This window comes from Epargyreus clarus, unplaced genomic scaffold, assembly GCF_041222505.1.
Source record: "Epargyreus clarus isolate Ecla_fem2 unplaced genomic scaffold, WU_Ecla_fem_2.2 ptg000003l, whole genome shotgun sequence".
NCBI classification, from domain to species: domain Eukaryota; kingdom Metazoa; phylum Arthropoda; class Insecta; order Lepidoptera; family Hesperiidae; genus Epargyreus; species Epargyreus clarus.
Window position 1 is genome coordinate 11830007 of NW_027332211.1, and position 18619 is coordinate 11848625.

The window sequence follows — 18619 nt, forward strand, 5'->3', positions numbered from 1 at the left end:
ATCTAAAATAGGAGGTGAAATAATACGTTGTTTGAGAGTTTCAAAAGCATCTTGACATTTTTTATCCCAAGTAAAGTTAATATTTTTCTTACAAAGATTATTCAGGGGATATGCAATTTCGGAAAAATTTGGTATAAACTTCCTGTAATAATTTGTGAATGCAACGAATCTTTTTACTTCGTCTACATTCTGGGGACAAGGGTAATTTTTTATAGTGACAACTTTCTCTGGATCGGGTAATATACCTTCATTTGATATTAAATGGCCTAAATACAGAATTTCCTTCTTCAGAAAAGTACATTTAGAAGGATTTAACTTTAACTTTACTTTTTGTAACCTTTCAAATACATCCTGTAAATTCCTATTATGACATTCCAAATTACGTCCAAAAACTATCAAATCATCCATGTAAATTAAGCATTTTTCATTATTCAAACCTGACATTGCCAAATTCATTAGTCTGGAGAATGAACTAGGGCTGGTTTTTAAACCCATAGGCATTCGACACATTTGATATTGACCTGAACAAAAAGCTGTATATTTTCTACTCGTTTTATCTAATTCAACATTATAGTAACCCTGATGTAAGTCTAAATGTGAAAAATAGACACTTCCAGACAATGATTCTAATATTTCCGTTATGTCAGGAAGCGGATATTTATCGTCTTCTATGCAATTATTCAGCTTTCGGTAATCCACCACTAAACGCCACTTTTTCTGCTTAGTTGAATCACATTTTTTAGGCACTAACAATACGGGACTCGACCAGTTGCTTCTACTTGGTTCAATAATACCTTCCTTTAACATTTCACTTAGTTGTCGCTTAATTTCATCTTTATGAATTTTAGGTAATCTGTAAGGTTTTGCAAAAACTGGACTAACATTCGGCTTCAGTGAAATATTATGTGTATAAATATCCGTAACAGTTAATGTATCACCCGGCAAGTAAAAAATGTTGGCATATTTGGCACAAATCCTTTTTATACTTTCGGACTCTTCAGTATTGAGATTGGTTAGTTTTATTAAAGAAAATAAAGTTTTTACTCTATCGGAACTATTATCTGATTTATCAAAAGAGCAAATACTATATTCACTGAGGTCGTGTACCACAGGACTAATATTCGACAGAGTAATATTTTCATCTGTGGTATTCAAAATTTTTACTGGAACCATACCATTTACCGGACTTGCAATAGAACTGGCAAGGTAAACACCATCTTGTAATTCTTCTGAACAAATAACACAGTCTGTTTTAAATTTAGTTTGAATAAAATGCACCGACTCACTGCGAGATGGTATATAAAAATCATTATATGTGCAAGTACTGTTTATAGGTAGACTTACATTCTGATTCAATCCAAAATTTAAAGACAATATATTTTTATTAAAATCTAAATGAGCCCTAAATTGTCTTAAAAAATCACGTCCTAAAATTCCATTCGACAAAATTGGTAACGAGTCGAACACAAAGAATTTATGATTAATAACTTGTCCTTTTAAGAGTAATGGAATGTAAACGTATCCGATAGTTTGTACTTTGCCTCCAAGTCCATTTATAGTGACGCTATCGTTATGAAATGGGAGGTTCAGATGACACACATGTTTATAAGTTATAGCCGATAATGAGGCACCTGTATCGACTAAGAATGAATAAGTTTTACTATACGAGGCTATAGATATATGAACATAACAATTGCTGTTACTAGCTAGAATAGAATGATATTGGTTATTCACGAAAAAACTGGTCTAATTTTGGTTCTAGTTCTGATGTAGTTTCCTGTTCATTAATAACATTAACGTAATTTTTATTCATAAATCTATTGCCTCGGTATGGTCTATTGTACGTACCTCGAGGGTAAGTTCCGCGCTGATCTTGGCCTCGCGATGCAGGCGGCGTAGGCGGGAGCCAACCGCGCTGCGATCTGCCCCGGAACGAGTGTCCTCTATGTGAAGACGTTTGGCGATGAGGTCTTCCACGGTTACACCGAAAACTATTATTAAAATGCTTAGTTGAATAATTTCGTTTATACATACCCATTACTTCACCCGAAGTAGAGGGGGACGAGGTTTCCTCATCTTTGGCTGCTTGAATCGCATCTTTTAGCGAGCCAAAATTTCTAGCCGCTATTAAAGTACTGAGCCTACGATTTCGTAAGCCATCGGAAAACTGTTTAATTGCTTGTTTTTCATTAATGGGCTTTAAAACATTGTAACCCTCTGATTTACCGTCGGCTTGCGCAATCGTGAGGTTCACAAACAACTCCGTAATTTCTTCTCCGAAATCTGAAATAGACATGTCATTTTGTTTGATATTATGTAATTTTTTTTGAATAGCTGTCGCGCCTTTAGTTGGCAATAATTGTTTTTTCATGTCAATAACTAACGTTTCAACATTGGAATAGTCATCTTGAAGACGTAACTTAGCAGATTGTGATAGTCTGCTTTTTAATACAAATTTTGTTAAGTTCTTTTTACAATCGGACGATTTAAGTAAGGAATCGTAGTACTGAATACTATCTATTAACTGTTTTATACTCATTTCGTCGTTAGTCATAACAGGCATCAAGGTCAAAGCCGTTTTTAAATCAAAGGTATCCATTTTGGTACAACTTTTGCTTTCAACACTACCGGAACACAGATATAAAATATCGTTATATAATAAATCAAACTTCCTACAAGAATTCTCATAAATTAATATGTCCTCACTCTTAATTTTTCCCTCACTTTTCTCTTTTTTAAAATTTACTAACCAACTCGAATATTCATTAAAAATAACGTTAGCTTCATTCAACTTAATTTGTAATATATTTCCTTGTCGTCTACTTGGTCCAATCTTAATTAAATATGATTTTACTTTCTTTAACTCTTCATATAATTGATTTAACAAAAGAGCCATAACTTACCACCAACATGTAGTTAATTAAAAGTAATTCGCACGTACATATTTTAAGAGTAAACATTTTAAGCGAGTAACCCAACTAAAACAAAATATCACTACCAATTGAAGTTACTATCATATAGCTAATTTACTTACTGTCCTTAGAGATATATTATTACGCGCCGCAACGTTATATATTTCGCACTACGCACTACGCACTACGCACTGCACGCACTCACACTCTCGCCTTGGAGAACACGGCCTGACCTGGCTGGTGGCCCTCGTCTGCTGCGGACATGGGAAGAACGGGCTGCCTGAACTGGCGGAATAAGGATCCCCGCAACGTATTCCGATTTATCTCCGTCGATATCCACCTTATGTGGCACCGCTTATACGCGCGATAAACACAATATATCGCACCCAATAGTATGACCAGCACAATCACACCTAGTAATATATTGATGGAGGAAAGATGCACTCTGAATTCGTGAAATTGCGAATTATTATCGCCGGCCGCCGCATTTTGCACAATTATGGTTTCCTCTTTTGACTGTTGTTTGCCCATTTTTTTTGAGATTTTAACACGTATTGTTGCTGGCGCGAATGAAAGTAATTTAACTTCATTATTACTGAGACAAAGAAACTAGGCACTCAATTAGACAAAGAAATTAGCCACGCAAGAATTCCACTCCAAAAATGGGAAGCGCATCGCGTTACGGAGCGTACTCTTTCGGCAGGGTCGCCATGTACGGTGGGTGTTGTGGGTTAAGTGAGACGACCGGAGTTCAAATCAAGACTGTATTTGTTACACACAATAATCGATTATATAGGGAATAATATGAGTCATATATTAACACTCACTTATACTACTACACCATCCATCCAAAAGAAAAAAAAAAAATGATTACATAATATTATGAAAGTGACATTTTTTTTTTTATATTTTCCATGTTTTCATGTTTAGGTAAAACTAAATCCACTAAATTAAAAATACATAAGATACATTTATTGAAATGAGATTAATAAGACAGTAAGTAAATAAATCAATTTTTTTTTTCAATATTAACCATAAAATCCTGGTCCTGTATTTTTTATTGTACATACAACTTTGTACGATTTTTATGTACTAAGTCCACCTTTCCATTTTTTTAATATCTCCACATTTGGCGGTTTATCCTTAATTACTTTAAAGGGACCTGAGAATAATGAACACAATTTGTTACCAGTTTCATTTTTAACCAACACCATATCATTAGGGTGGTATGTAATTGCATTAGTATATTTATCATACCTTAATTTTCTATCCTGTTTACATTTTAATAAATTATTTCTCGCTTCCTTTTGAGTCATTTGTATACGATATTTAAGTTCACAAGGGTAGTCATCAAGGTTATACAATGGTTCTAGATGTGCAGTTAAATTACTAGGTAGCGAACATTTCTTTCCAAATACTAATTCATACGGGGTAAACTTAGTTTCTGAGTGAACCGTAGTGTTAAAAGCAAATGACCAGAATGGGAGCCAACTGCTCCATGTCTCTGGGTGATTATCAGTTTGGATTCTAAGAAATGAATTTAAGTTTTTATGAGACACTTCCAATGCACCTATTGATTGGTGATGATGTGCTGTAGAGTTTAACTGTTTTATTTGTAATAAACTACATACCTCTTTAAACGTAGCTGCGATAAACTCCTTGCCTCTGTCTGTAGCTATTTCTCTCGGTACTCCATACCTAAGGATGAAATTGTTAACAAAACTTTTCGCTACTTCCTCTGCTTTTTTAGTCACCAAGGGATACGCTTCAACATACTTAGTCAATTCACACTGAATAGTTAAAATGTATGAGAAACCATTGTTATCAACTTCAAGTGGACCTACCAAGTCGAGATATATCTTTTCAAATGCCGTATTAGCAGTTGTTGTTATATTCATGGGTTCCTTTATTGGTAAGGAATGTTTTTGACGTTGACATTTGTCACAACGTTTTACATAATTTCTAACTTCATTATCTAATCCAGGCCAATAATAATATCTTTTAATATTATTGATCATCCTTCTCATGCCAGCATGGCCACTGCTAGGCAGGAGATGGAAATCGTTCAAAATTACCTTCCTGTCGTCTTTGTTATAAATCGTTTTTACATTATTTATTATACAAACGCGTGGGCCTGACCTATTTTTCATACTCTTTATTTCTTTAATTAATTTCTTAATAAATTCTTCATTGCCGTCTTTCTTTATTATGCATACTTCATTTACTTTTATATTAGCACAATATTTATCTAGTTCATTCACAAATTCGCGTCGCGTCATTTGTGAGTCTGAGCTAAGATACTTTATATAAATTATATTTTTCTTTGCATCATAACAAAAAGTTTTATTTTCATTACATATGTGTCCTAGCTTCCTCAATTTTCTTAAATCATTGGCGTTTACCATACACATTTCTACAGATTCTACCGGTTTGACATGAGCACTCACTACCTTTGGTTGCGCAGGCCTCAAGCAAGTGTGTGCCATATTCAACGGGAAAGGATCTGGAATATTAATTTTCCTGTATTGGGCTCGTGTTAATACATTAATGTCGTAACACATATCCTTCAGTTCTTTTGAAGTTAAACAGATTCTAGATAACGCATCTGCAGCTGCATTATCCGCACCTTTAACATACTCTACATCAAAATTATACTCTTCCAGTATTAACCGAAATTTCATTAGCCTGCTTGATGGATCTTTCATCCCAAATAAATAAATCAATGGTTTATGGTCCGTTCTTATTTTGAAATACTGACCATATAAGTAAGGGCGAAAATGCTTAACAGCCCAAACTATAGCTAATAGTTCTTTCTCTATGACTGGGTAATTTGATTCGGCTTTGTTCAGAGTTCTACTAGTGAAAGCTACGGGACGGTTATTTTTATTTGACAAAATAGCTCCTATTGCCTTATTTGAAGCATCTGTTTGTAATATAAAGTAATTTTCCTGTGAAAAATCTGGGTAATCTAAAATAGGAGGTGAAATAATACGTTGTTTGAGAGTTTCAAAAGCATCTTGACATTTTTTATCCCAAGTAAAGTTAATATTTTTCTTACAAAGATTATTCAGGGGATATGCAATTTCGGAAAAATTTGGTATAAACTTCCTGTAATAATTTGTGAATGCAACGAATCTTTTTACTTCGTCTACATTCTGGGGACAAGGGTAATTTTTTATAGTGACAACTTTCTCTGGATCGGGTAATATACCTTCATTTGATATTAAATGGCCTAAATACAGAATTTCCTTCTTCAGAAAAGTACATTTAGAAGGATTTAACTTTAACTTTACTTTTTGTAACCTTTCAAATACATCCTGTAAATTCCTATTATGACATTCCAAATTACGTCCAAAAACTATCAAATCATCCATGTAAATTAAGCATTTTTCATTATTCAAACCTGACATTGCCAAATTCATTAGTCTGGAGAATGAACTAGGGCTGGTTTTTAAACCCATAGGCATTCGACACATTTGATATTGACCTGAACAAAAAGCTGTATATTTTCTACTCGTTTTATCTAATTCAACATTATAGTAACCCTGATGTAAGTCTAAATGTGAAAAATAGACACTTCCAGACAATGATTCTAATATTTCCGTTATGTCAGGAAGCGGATATTTATCGTCTTCTATGCAATTATTCAGCTTTCGGTAATCCACCACTAAACGCCACTTTTTCTGCTTAGTTGAATCACATTTTTTAGGCACTAACAATACGGGACTCGACCAGTTGCTTCTACTTGGTTCAATAATACCTTCCTTTAACATTTCACTTAGTTGTCGCTTAATTTCATCTTTATGAATTTTAGGTAATCTGTAAGGTTTTGCAAAAACTGGACTAACATTCGGCTTCAGTGAAATATTATGTGTATAAATATCCGTAACAGTTAATGTATCACCCGGCAAGTAAAAAATGTTGGCATATTTGGCACAAATCCTTTTTATACTTTCGGACTCTTCAGTATTGAGATTGGTTAGTTTTATTAAAGAAAATAAAGTTTTTACTCTATCGGAACTATTATCTGATTTATCAAAAGAGCAAATACTATATTCACTGAGGTCGTGTACCACAGGACTAATATTCGACAGAGTAATATTTTCATCTGTGGTATTCAAAATTTTTACTGGAACCATACCATTTACCGGACTTGCAATAGAACTGGCAAGGTAAACACCATCTTGTAATTCTTCTGAACAAATAACACAGTCTGTTTTAAATTTAGTTTGAATAAAATGCACCGACTCACTGCGAGATGGTATATAAAAATCATTATATGTGCAAGTACTGTTTATAGGTAGACTTACATTCTGATTCAATCCAAAATTTAAAGACAATATATTTTTATTAAAATCTAAATGAGCCCTAAATTGTCTTAAAAAATCACGTCCTAAAATTCCATTCGACAAAATTGGTAACGAGTCGAACACAAAGAATTTATGATTAATAACTTGTCCTTTTAAGAGTAATGGAATGTAAACGTATCCGATAGTTTGTACTTTGCCTCCAAGTCCATTTATAGTGACGCTATCGTTATGAAATGGGAGGTTCAGATGACACACATGTTTATAAGTTATAGCCGATAATGAGGCACCTGTATCGACTAAGAATGAATAAGTTTTACTATACGAGGCTATAGATATATGAACATAACAATTGCTGTTACTAGCTAGAATAGAATGATATTGGTTATTCACGAAAAAACTGGTCTAATTTTGGTTCTAGTTCTGATGTAGTTTCCTGTTCATTAATAACATTAACGTAATTTTTATTCATAAATCTATTGCCTCGGTATGGTCTATTGTACGTACCTCGAGGGTAAGTTCCGCGCTGATCTTGGCCTCGCGATGCAGGCGGCGTAGGCGGGAGCCAACCGCGCTGCGATCTGCCCCGGAACGAGTGTCCTCTATACTACATACGCTACCCTTGGGGAATAATTTGTCACGCTTCGGTAGTCTCCTTTACAACACCTTTGAAACAGTAATATAGCAGCGCTGAAAACTGATGCTGTTCGGCCAGAAATAGGCGTGACGGTGGTGCCTCTGGAGTGAAACCAAGATTCTAATATATTGAAACATTTTTTATTATTCTATTTTTTTAGAAAACGTTTAGTTTTAAAAAAGAGTATATTTTTCTTGACTAAAAAGTCATATTTGGTCGTTACAAGACAACATTAGATTGGAAACAAAGCTGACCTGTTCGGTAATGGCGCTTATTGCTACGCCGGCACAAACGTGGCGCACAATAACGCGCCGCGGTAATGGCCGCCTCTTGATTTATACTCATTCCTTTATGCGCCGCGTAATGGCTTTCTTTATAGAATGTTTCGTTTATGGCGGTCACAAGTTGACACGAACTGATTTTGTTTAGCTACAGGCGTTATGTTTGCAGGTTGAATCTTTTTGAGATGACAGAGGTATTATTATTGTTGACCATTGTACAATATGTTGTATTTTTTCTTTCAATACAGTAGTAGGAAACGAGTATATAGTCCACCTTATAGTAAGTGGCAGCTGCTGCTCGGGAATATTTGTAATCAACAAAGATAAAATTAGAAGCCATTCAAGGTTCGGTTACAAATGCTTTGCTTTCCCTGATTACTAAGATAGGACGCGTCGGATAAATATGTTTCCCTTACCACACCCTTCAAACCAGAATATACTAGCGCCTTAACTGTAAAAAGTCATATTGAGTCGTTACAAGACAACATTAGATTGGAAGCAAAGCTGACCTGTTCGGTAATGGCGCTTATTGCGACGCCGGCACAAACGTGGCGCACAATAACGCGCCGCGGTAATGGCCGCCTCTTGATTTATACTCATTCCTTTATGCGCCACGTAATGGCTTTCTTTATAGAATGTTTCGTTTATGGCGGTCACAAGTTGACACGAACTGATTTTGTTTAGCTTCAGGCGTTATGTTTGCAGGTTGAATCTTTTTGAGATGACAGAGGTATTATTATTGTTGACCATTGTACAATATGTTGTATTTTTTCTTTCAATACAGTAGTAGGAAACGAGTATATAGTCCACCTTATAGTAAGTGGCAGCTGCTGCTCGGGAATATTTGTAATCAACAAAGATAAAATTAGAAGCCATTCAAGGTTCGGTTACAAATGCTTTGCTTTCCCTGATTACTAAGATAGGACGCGTCGGATAAATATGTTTCCCTTACCACACCCTTCAAACCAGAATATACTAGCGCCTTAACTGTAAAAAGTCATATTGAGTCGTTACAAGACAACATTAGATTGGAAGCAAAGCTGACCTGTTCGGTAATGGCGCTTATTGCGACGCCGGCACAAACGTGGCGCACAATAACGCGCCGCGGTAATGGCCGCCTCTTGATTTATACTCATTCCTTTATGCGCCACGTAATGGCTTTCTTTATAGAATGTTTCGTTTATGGCGGTCACAAGTTGACACGAACTGATTTTGTTTAGCTTCAGGCGTTATGTTTGCAGGTTGAATCTTTTAGAAATAACAGAGGTATTATTATCGTTGAGTATGTTATATTTCTTCCCTCAAGATAATAGCGTGATTCATATATAGCAATATAGTAGTGGGATTCTTACCCTAAGTCCCCACTATCATCCATGGACAGACACAGATGTCTACCTTTGAGGATAGCGTTTAATACTGCTGTTCACGCATCAGGGTCTACAAGCTTTATGTATTATAGTGTTAGCAATTATGTTTTAAAAGTATGGTTTACATATTATTAGAAGTTATAACTAATTTGAAGGTGGTAGAACACTTAGTGGTTCAACTCCGGCGGCACCACCGCCACACCTATTTCTGCCTCATAACAGCAGCGTTAAGCACTGCTGTGTTCTGGTTTGAAGGGTGTGGTAAGAGAGGTATACTTTTTTCGAGGCGTTCCAGCTTAGTCCTCAGGGGTAGCAGCGCGTCTGTGGCTGACCTCACGAAGGAATATCTAATCGTATCTGGGGTTGATTACAGATGTTCATGGGCGGTAGTAGCTACTTACCATCAGATAGACTGCATGCTCGTCACCTCACCTAAACCTTACCACCTAATGACACCTCACCTAAAGGAAAATTCGCTTGCATCCTTTGAAACGATAATTGCCGATATTTTCTCAATTATCGTATACAATAAAATATAAAGGTCCTATCTGAGCTTTATTAATAAGTGTTGAAACGTCGGAGCCAATGGCACGCGACAAGTAGAATCCGACATCCGTGCGCCTCTTGCTCATAAACAAACGACTTATCTGTTAAGGCGAATAGGCTAACGATAGTTGAATGAATTAATAAAAAAATATATCAATTTTAATCCTGTGCAGTGTACCTAATACTTCATAAATAAAGCAAAGTATATAGTTGCAATAAGTACTCGTAACATTGTTATGGTTACGTAGTAACTATTTATTAATCTGTGGTTATGGGCAATGGTTTTAAGATAGTTTTAAGTCATTTATTTCTTTTGAAATTAGTGCGCATATAATATCAGTACCTACTTATTACTTAATAATTTTAAAGGATTTTTGTTAATTTTGAAGCATTCCGGATTTCTCTGTGATACCAGCCCCTGAGCTCTTGATTCGAAATTGGTGCTATCCCATTTAAGAGTAGATATCTATGCTACGTATCAATTTAGGTAAATTCTCAACTCATCTATTTTCAGTCGACAATAGTGTAATGGACGATAGTCGGTACATAATTCGTATATCGGTTGCTTAATATTTGGAATTGCATGGGTTAAGAGGTTCACAAGATCTTCAAGGACCGTCATTACGTAGCAGCTAATAACTGTGCCGGGAAATGCCCAATACACTTCTCATCTACGGATAGAGGCCAACCTTCCTCGGATAAGCGCCATTAACCTATTGTCTCAAATTATGTCGAATTGCACACTTGCACTTCAACAGAACACTCGCATGAACTATTATCCTGTCTTGTATAATTCGTCATATATGCCAATAGTTTTAGCAATACTCAAATTGTGATATATCACAATTGGCCGCCTCTTGATTTATATCTTGACAAATAATATCAATTATCAATTCGGTACTCGCTATAACGAGTAAAAACACACGCGAATAACATCACTTATCAATCCGAATTGATAATTGATATTATTCTCGTGTGTTTTTACCCGACTGCCAAGTCTGTCCTGTATTTGATAGGATCTAACAAACATTTCGACAATTAAGGTGACATTATATTCGTCCCAATGACCCGAGTGTCCTTAGATAGGTGTTAGAAAACAAAATTGAAAATGGCGGATTTTTTGAAGCGAAATAGTAACACATTTAAACAAAAAATGTAACCGAACCTATTGAGTAGGGTATCAAATGAAAGGAAATTAAACAGGGATTATAAAAACATATATATATATATATATATAAAACAGCAAGGTGACTGACTGACTGACTAACTAAATGAATTTTTAATTTTTCAGAAATCAACGGACAGCCAAAACCACTCAACTTAGAGTTCTGAAATTGGTTTGCTATATAGCGTTAATAAATACTAAGAAAGGCCTTTTGGAAATTCTACCCCTAAGTGAGTAAAATAGAGGATGACAGTTTTTTTGAAATCCTTTAATTTTAAAGCAACTAATATTAAATTTAGTATTTGGCTTTCTAGATAGGAACAAGGACACGCCTATTTATCCCTTTCTGAAAAATCAACCCCGTAGAGGGTAAAATAAGGGTTAAAAGTTCATTTGAACAACCGTCAATTTTGGAGCAAACACTATGAAATTTTGTATCTGGCTTGTTGGATCATCATCAACAGCGACTATCACTGCTGTTATTAGGCAGAAATAGGTGTGGCGGTGGTGTCGCCGGAGACGAACCACAAAGGGTTCTACCAACTAAAGTGGTTCTACCTTCAATCAATCTTTCCTTATTTTGCCTGTAGAAGATTGAAATTTGAAGAATTTCCTGTTTGTCAAAAATTGTCAAATATCGATCTTTATTAGACATCACTTCGGATAAACGGATTATTAATAACTTTATGCACTTATTTGTAAAACAAAACTATAATCAGAACTACGGTGTACCTACTGCGTCGCCTTAATACCGATTTACATTTGAAGGAGTCGATCATTCGAAAATAGCAATTTGTTGTGTCGCTTCTTGTTTACTTCGTCTCAATATTTAGTCAATCGGAAACGTATTTAACGCCTTTCGGATTACATTTTCATTCAAACAAGCTGTTGTTTTCTTACGAAATATGCCTAAATTATGGTTTTGTATTATGGTTTGACATTGCTTCATTCTAAGGGTGACTTTGCTCTGTGTCGAAATAGTTATGTTTTTATACGATGACCTTCACCCACAGTATTATCACCACCCAAGCTTATATTAAAACCGTAAGAACAAAATATCGAAAAAGGTAAAGGTACATAAACAAAGCAAAAATAGATACAATTATTTCAGGCCGATTCGTGTGATGATTCAAATGAATTTGTTTTTAAAGTCCTAAAGTGTAAACAAATATTTTGAAAGTTAGAACGGCAACTTTATAAGTTTTCTTAATTTGCGATAAAATTTGCATTTTGTAGTAAATCATAAACATGTGAAATATGGGTACTAAAAATTGTAGGATTAGAAAAATCTTTTAACCTCACGCCATGAAAGTAGGCAGTAAAGTGTGTCACATAGCTGTCATAAAGAGCATGTACGTGATTTTATAATGCTACTAGGCTTTGCCTGTGGCTTCGACTGAACAAGCTGAGAAATATGTTTTTTTTTTATAATATAGGAGTAGCAGACGAGCATACAGTCCACCTGATGGTAAGTTGCTACTGCCGCCCATGGACATCTGTAATCAACCTCAGATAGGATTAGATATTCCTACCTGAAGTCAGCCACAGATGCGCCGCTACCCCTGAGGACTAAGCTGTAACGCCTCGAAAAAGTCTGTCTCCCTTCAAACCGGAACACAGCAGCGCTGCTGTTATTAGGCAGAAATAGGCGTGGCGGTTGTACCATCGGAGTCGAACCAAAAAGGATTCTACCACCTTCAAATAATGTATATGTAAGTATGAATTTATATAGAATAGAAATGGATTTATTTCAGATAAACAGAGCCTAACGACCATTTTTATTGACCTCCCGATTATATGATGGCGCGTGCTACAGAGAGGTCAATTAGGATATCTGCGGCCAGATCTCCTAGGTTACTAATTACGTGTGAACTAAAATCTCCACCAACAATTGCTATTTCTAAATACGAATAAAAGTTAAACCCGTAAACAAACAAACAACTTATTTTTTATAATATTAGTAGGTATAGGTTCCATATGAATATGTCATAAGATATGCTTGTCTTTATACTGCCATTTTCGCTATACATATACATATTTTGCGCTCGTGTCTCGAAGGGCCTGAAGCGGTAGTTAATAACGATTTATGGAGCCCTTTTGTTTCACGTCCTTATCTCTAGCGTGTGCTGTTCACGGTTGATTTATTGCATCGCGATGTCAGGCCAATGGAAAGAACGCGATGCCTCCCTTACCGAGCTTCAAAGGGCTGAGTTCATATAGTATCAGTTAGGGTTACATAATACGTGTGACACTTGTGATAAACGAGGTGTCAGCATTATTGACTATTTTATGGGTGTTAAATTCTTTGTAAAATTACGTTGATTATAAATAAATGTTAAAATTAAATGTGATGATGAAATGTGAAAATTGATTTGGATGTTTCGGACAACTTCTTGTTAACTCATCACTGCATGAGTTTCTCAGAGGGATTTAGGTTAGGTTAGGTTAGGTTAGCTTGATGAATTATTAAGCCGCTTAAGCAAATAATCATTAAATTATAATACGTACACATAACTTTATAAATCAGAGGCGTGCCTGGTGTCTGTCTGTCTCTAACCTTCGTTTGAAGGGCCACATTTCTAACCAAGTAGACTAAGACTACTTTGTATTGTGATATTAAAACATAAGTAGGATTATTTAAAATATATCAGTATATTTTGGGCTTTATGATTTCCTTGTGATCATATATTTACTACGTAGATTCATATTATGCACAATAGGTGCTCGATATCCGAGACTTTACATTCACCTGATAATCCGTTAACTGTGTGCCGACTCGATCGTCTTATTGGAGCATATTAATGCCACGTTATTAGATTTGCATATGCTTGGGAAATTTCAGCTGAATCTGCTATCGGAAGCGAGTTAAATCAATTACGCTGTGGACACCGGACAGATATGGTAAATCCATATCTGTATATTGTATACATCATATTATGTATGTCTGTACTGTGTATTGTATACGTCATGCTTATTATGCACATGAAATTTGGGATATTTTTGGCCTGATCAATAGTCAAATGGTGAATCTCTCTAATGGAGTGGTAATTAATGTGGTGTCGTTATGATTTACAGAGGTTCTCCTATTCATTCCGTGCCAAGCAAAATTTTTAAATTTTGTATTTGACTTTATGTGGAAGAATGCGTCATTTACTCATAATATTATAAAAGAAGATATTTATTATGGTAGTTATACATAATGCAGAATGGCTATGGCAGTTAATAAACTAATCGTTGCGGTTTAAGTTGAAATGTGTGATATACATATACAATAGAGATATGTCATGTTGTATCTTTCAAATCAGATCACAATAGGGCAAACAATAAACTATATATACATGGAAATTAATTTTGCACGTCAAGCAAGAATCAATTCATTCTATCAAATATCTTTACAAGCCCGCATAAGGATGTAAGTGAATTCACGAAACAAACTCAATTTCGACTAAATCTGTATGAAGCATGTTCAAAACGGAACTAATTATTCTCGTCATGTATCTAGATTCTTGAATTTTGTCAAAGTACTGAAGTTATTATATAATAACCTGTTAGTCGATTTTTGAAGTAATTTGTTTTTAAAAAGTGTCTTTACATACAGATCATGTAAATGATGCGAAAAAATACAGATGGGTATTAGAATTTACAAAGAATTAATATTATAATTAAAAAAATATGTCCTACTTTTGGACTTCAAAATGGAGTGCTTCAGTGACCGTAGACTAATATATAGTATATAGGATATTATTAAAATGCGATTAAAATCAAATTCTTTGGAATTATTGGAATTTAATCATTGGATTAATATGAGACTAATGAAGAACTTGCCTCTTTGTAACTTGTAACTGAAGTTTAAATTAGTAAGGCTTGTTATAACGATAATAAAGAAAATAGGTAATATGTAAAAAATCTGCAAACATCGTTTAAATCAAATTTATTAAATTACATTTTTAATAGAAATTCTATAATCTTGTAGCAAAAATTTGTGATATAATTTTAACACCACCATAGTGTTATATTTTAAGAGTACATTCTGAGTACCTTGGCCTCAAAGCTATTTACTAGAAATCCACCGCAATCCTTACAAGAGCAGGTGCTTATCAGAATAATCTTCTAAAGCCGCGAGAAATACTGATATTATCACTTTATTTCGCTGGTATTATCTGTGGCTAAATCTAAGATCTGAAATGGATTCTGAATAATGAGCAAGTAATAAGTTTCTACTTGACGACGCAATTACTGCGTTCAAATTATTTAAGACTGAGCTGTCTAATATTGTAAAGTAATTATTGTAGTGAACTAAGTGTGGTTATTTTATAAATATACTTATACATACTTACACAGGGGTTATAAAAGGCGAACATGCCTGTATTGTCATTAGGGCTGCCGTCTTGGTGAAAAGTTGCGGTAAAAATGTATCAAAAATCCTTTTCATTTACATATGGCATACATATGTATTTCAATACTTTTGCAAACATATTTAAACATAATTATAATGATGTGGCATTTTCCCAATTTGTGTAGGTTATAGTGGTCTGAGCGTGTATCAATTTTGATGGTTTCCATGAGATATATATATTGTAGGCACTGAATTATTACAGTTTTCTACTTCCTCAAAGATAAAAGATTGGTATCTACTTCATATTTTTCCCAATAACATCCCAAGATACTTTTTAACGTACTCGTATATTTTCCCTAACATACTTTAATCACACAGTTCTCACCTCCATATGAAGTAAATATGAGGTTACTTATACTAATTCATTATTCCAATAATAATAAGTAAGCGAAGGTTATGAGAACCGTTTTTAATATCGCCAGCGTTTAATAACGTTGCTGTACTCAATGACATGTAAGCCTTTCATATAAAGTTGTTTTGTCGTCAACCGTATATTGTGTGATAACATATTATTATATTTTTTGATATTACGGTCTCGTATAGTGTTTGTGATAATGAAGAGGCTATCTGTTGGGATATATTGTTGGGATATGTGGCACTCCACACATAATATCCTATCAGTATATTCTAACAATAAATGCTCTGAATTAAGTAGTAATAAAAATAGTTACTTTAATAATAATACTTCCAATATTATATTATACGATGTATATTTGTAAGTCTATCGGAGTAATAATTGGTTTAGTTGGCTATATCTGGGACTAAGTTAAATATTATTGTAATTTCGTTTTACAAAATTGGACTAGCGGTATTGGAGATAATTATGCAAACTTAAAATGTATCAGATAATTTATAATAATAATCTTAGTCGAGTTTATAAATTAAAAACCACGCTTATTTCGTATAAGGAAAACCGCAATCCTAACGATCCTGTTGAGGAAAATGGGACAAAACTTTTAAAATCGTGTACTGTTATCGGTTCTTGATAAGTGTTCAAAATTTTAAATTAATCGGACCGTTCAAAGTGGGTAAAAATTGAGTTCAAAGATTCCGTTGCATGCATAGGTACATACCTACATGCATACAGGTCAAGCTAATAAAAGCGTGGTAATATCTGGGGGCACGGCAGTGGCCCTGCCAAGTCGAGGCAATAATAAAGATACACATTGCTTGTTTCAACGCGCACTCATAAATCTAAACTAGCCATATAATGAGTGACATTTATATAAAATAGTGACACATTACAACAAATCTAATAAAATATAGATATATATGTTTTTAGGTAGTATTATACCTTATTATGCCTATATATCTACCCTTATTATACCTTATTATATTACCTTATTATATTATATGTAAATGTTACACTAACTAGTATTCGTATATAACTGACGAACAGGCGGGGACGGAAGCGTAACACAATTTGTTTCGACGCCGGCGGAAATATATCACATGTAAACACTCACAGAAATAACATGAAAAATAAATGAGAAATAAGGACCGAAACACATTACAAGGATTACATTTTAACTCAAATACGAAGTAATGAATAAATGTTCCACAATAATCCTATTGGAAGCTTTTACGAAAGGATATTTATCTACAGTATCAACATACAGTGATTTGCATATTGTTCCAGTTATTAAGTACTTATAGAAGATGTGTACTTAAACGAACTAAATTTTTATGAAGCAGTCTAGTGGTTGAACCTCGACCTCTCGTTCGAGGGGTTCGAGGTTCAAAACTTAAACATATGTCTGATATTTCAAAGTTATGTGCATGTTAGACATTATTTATAACTTGCTTTAATGGTGAACGAAAGGTCGTATGGTACCTATATTTATAGGTGAGTGATGTTTAAAACAAACGTCTCAAAGGCATGTGAAGTCTACCAATATACACTTGGCCAGCGCGGTAGGCTATGGCCTAATTCTAATAGCCTCATAGCCTTCTCATTGCAACCCATGCCTAGCAGTGGAACAGTAATACTTTGAACGATCATATGAAAAAATACCACGGCTTTAGTAGATGGAATCTACTAGACACATTTTCAATAATACTATAATATCTCGGTATATCGTGTAAATGATGAGCGACGGGGACGGGAGCGTAACACAATTTTTCCCGGCGGAAATACATCACATGGAAACACTCGGAGGAAATAAAAAAGTAACACAGGCCTACGATGAATTACCCGTTTATATTTTAATATGCTTTATGACATGTGGACCAAGTAAAGTCATATGGAAATAATGTGGAAATTTAGTAATTTTAGCCATTTGTTACGTTTTAGAACGTATTTACATTTTGTATCATTATGAAATGAAATGAAATATATTTTATTTTTGTATAGTCCAACGGCGGCACTTTCAAATTGTCAGTTACAATATTTTTCTTAAACTACTACCGGATCGGAACACGACCTCTACTGAGAAGATCCGGTAAGAAACTCAGTGGGTTTGTCTTTTTTTAATAATAATTAATCACTTTTCTCTTTCTTTAAATGCCATCATTTTTACATATAATTAATAAAGCATTAGCAGCATTATATACAACCTACTCATTATATAAGAATACGTATAAACATATTTAAATTAGGTTCGGTCATGATGTTCAATTTAGAATACAGCATAATTGTTTAACTTTAGATTTAACTTTAATGAAACATTAGGAGTTCGAAGAACTTTGTAATTTCATTGTAGGTAGGTTTCATAGTAGTAGGTAACATCTTTGTCTTAATATTTGTGCTTAGTGCGAGCAATGCTGCACTAATTAACTAATTTTGCTGCATTTGTGATCAATTCAGGTTGAACCGTTCCATTTGGAGTTAGTTAAATGTGTTAATTAGTGCCACCGACCATTTAATATCAGATTGCATACACGCTGCGGCTACTTCATAAAACACACAATGTATATAACAAGGATCTCTGTTTTCGTGTAGGAATTTCATACATTACCGGAGGGGAACGTAACTAAATTTTCTGTTCTTTCATCGGTGGCGGCATACA

At 34.5% G+C, this 18619-nt stretch overlaps 1 protein-coding gene and 1 long non-coding RNA gene across 7 annotated transcripts in view; one reads left to right on the forward strand and one right to left on the reverse strand.

The window, feature by feature from the left end:
• Positions 1–18619, forward strand: part of LpR1 (Lipophorin receptor 1) — a 301804-nt gene that overhangs the window by 51504 nt on the left and 231681 nt on the right. The gene's annotated exons all lie outside the window — the stretch shown is intronic.
• LOC140754334 (uncharacterized) lies at positions 3663–7718 on the reverse strand. The gene is made up of 2 exons (XR_012103646.1): positions 4757–7718; positions 3663–4610 (listed from the first exon to the last, which is right to left on the reverse strand). It is a non-coding gene; the product is annotated as an uncharacterized LOC140754334 (long non-coding RNA).